The sequence below is a fragment of the Entelurus aequoreus genome, linkage group LG28 (genome assembly GCF_033978785.1).
Source record: "Entelurus aequoreus isolate RoL-2023_Sb linkage group LG28, RoL_Eaeq_v1.1, whole genome shotgun sequence".
In the NCBI taxonomy this organism is placed as follows: domain Eukaryota; kingdom Metazoa; phylum Chordata; class Actinopteri; order Syngnathiformes; family Syngnathidae; genus Entelurus; species Entelurus aequoreus.
In genome coordinates, this window is record NC_084758.1 from 35,384,484 (window position 1) to 35,386,983 (window position 2,500).

Sequence of the window (2,500 nt, forward strand, 5' to 3'; positions counted from 1 at the left end):
GCATCCTTGGGAGAACACCTCGCACCACGATGCGACCAGGTCGTTACACATACGTCATCATACCGCGACTTTCAGCCGGATATTTCCCGGGAATTTTAAAATGTCACTTTATAAGTTAACCCGGCCGTATTGGCATGTGTTGCAATGTTAAGATTTCATCATTGATATATAAACTATCAGACTGCGTGGTCGCTAGTAGTGGCTTTCAGTAGGCCTTTAAATATCTCAAATAAGGGTGATATTTGCTTATTTTCTGTCTGATAAGATCATTCTTCTCACTAAGCTGATTTGATGTTAGAGTGTTTTACTTGTTTTAAGTGTTTTGCTCCTAAATGATGTCAGTAAGATATTACAGCTTGTTGCTGAGATGTGATGAGCTATATTGAGTAAAACATGCTTGAAACTATCAAGAAAAGTGCACTTGTTATTAGTGACAATATACTTATTTGAAGCTATTTTGGGGTTCATTGAGGTTAGCTCATTTGACTTGTTTTGGAAAGTCTTGACAAGCCACATTTTCTTGTTCTATTGGCAGATAATATTGCTTAATTCAAGTAAAATAGCCCTCATTTTTTATTTTTTTCTTGTTTTTGAACACTGACTTTTTGCAGTGTAAACGTCTGTGGGAGCATTTTTCAATACATTCATTCTGTTGTTCTGAGTTGAAGCAAGGACTTTCCTGATCCTTTTAGCCACATTTTCTTTGTTCAAAACGACTAGCGACAAATACAGCTTCTATTTCTGGTGTTTTTTTTGTGTGTTTGGAGACTGACTTCTTTCACTCTGCAGTTTCTGTCCTTACCGAGCAGCGGGTGCTGCTGAGCCCCTCCACCGTCTCAAAGCACTCACACTTCGCACTCGCCTCGCGCCAGTCCCTAGCCAGCGAGCTAGGTAGACATAATGGCAGACAAGTTCATTTTTTTACTCAACAACAAACATACTTTTATAATGCACACAGGTGTACAAACTATTGGCAATGATTGGAGCTCCATCTGCAGGTGTAGAGAGGAGCTTCTCCTGTTTAAAGCGGCTCAATCCAAAGACATGCACCTGGGGATAGGCCCCTCCCACCTTCAAAGACATGCACCTGGGGATAGGCCCCTCCCACCTTCAAAGACATGCACCTGGGGATAGGCCCCTCCCACCTTCAAAGACATGCACCTGGGAATAGGCCCCTCCCACCTTCAAAGACATGCACCTGGGGATAGGCCCCCCCCCCCCCACCTCCAAAGACATGCACCTGATAGGTTGATTGGCAACACTAAATGGTACCTAGTGTGTGAATGTTGTGTTGGCCCTGTGATGAGGTGGCGACTTGTCCAGGGTGTACCCCGCCTTCCACCCGAATGCAGCTGAGATAGGCTCCAGCGACCCCGAAAGGGACAAGCTTGGGAAAATGGATGTATGGAGGCCCAAATTGCGCTTCCCCTCCTTGAGAGACCACCACTGATGTGGTCTGTACACTCGCACCATCTAACATTGTTTGCATATTCCACCAAGGTGACACCTGCTCAAAGTGTTACCATGGCAACCTCAGAGTGTATACACTACAGTACAACTGTACGTGTCCCAGTTATTAACAAGAACCATCCATTCACATCCGATTTTTATTCATCCTGATTCGGATTCCAATCATCATTTTTAAATATGGATCGACATTTTTTTCCCGAGAATCTATGACAAAAATGTTTGAGGTCGTCTTCACGCAGCCACAAATAGTTTTGTCTTCCCTGTAGGCTGAGAGTTATTATAACAAATAAACAAAAGGTTTCATGGTAGTTATTCTAACAAATAATTCATTGTGAGAATGGCTTTGGACAAGAATCGATTGTGATACGAATCATCCCCCCAGGCCTCGTTAGAAGACTCCCAGCCCTGATTAACAAGCTAGTTTCCAGAAATAATAATAACCAGTCATCCCCCCCAGGAATGGGAAGGCCTCGTTAGAAGACTCCCAGCCCTGATTAACAAGCTAGTTTCCAGAAATAACAATAACCAGTCATCCCTCCAGGAATGGGAAGGCCTCGTTAGAAGACTCCCAGCCCTGATTAACAAGCTAGTTTACAGAAATAATAATAACCAGTCATCCCCCCCAGGAATGGGAAGGCCTCGTTAGAAGACTCCCAGCCCTGATTAACAAGCTAGTTTCCAGAAATAACAATAACCAGTCATCCCCCCCAGGAATGGGAAGGCCTCGTTAGCCCTGATTAAAAAGCTAGTTTCCAGAAATAACAATAACCAGTCATCCCCCCCAGGAATGGGAAGGCCTCGTTAGAAGACTCCCAGCCCTGATTAACAAGCTAGTTTCCAGAAATAACAATAACCAGTCATCCCTCCAGGAATGGGAAGGCCTCGTTAGAAGACTCCCAGCCCTGATTAACAAGCTAGTTTCCAGAAATAACAATAACCAGTCATCCCCCCAGGAATGGGAAGGCCTCGTTAGAAGACTCCCAGCCCTGATTAACAAGCTAGTTTCCAGAAATAACAATAACCAGTCATC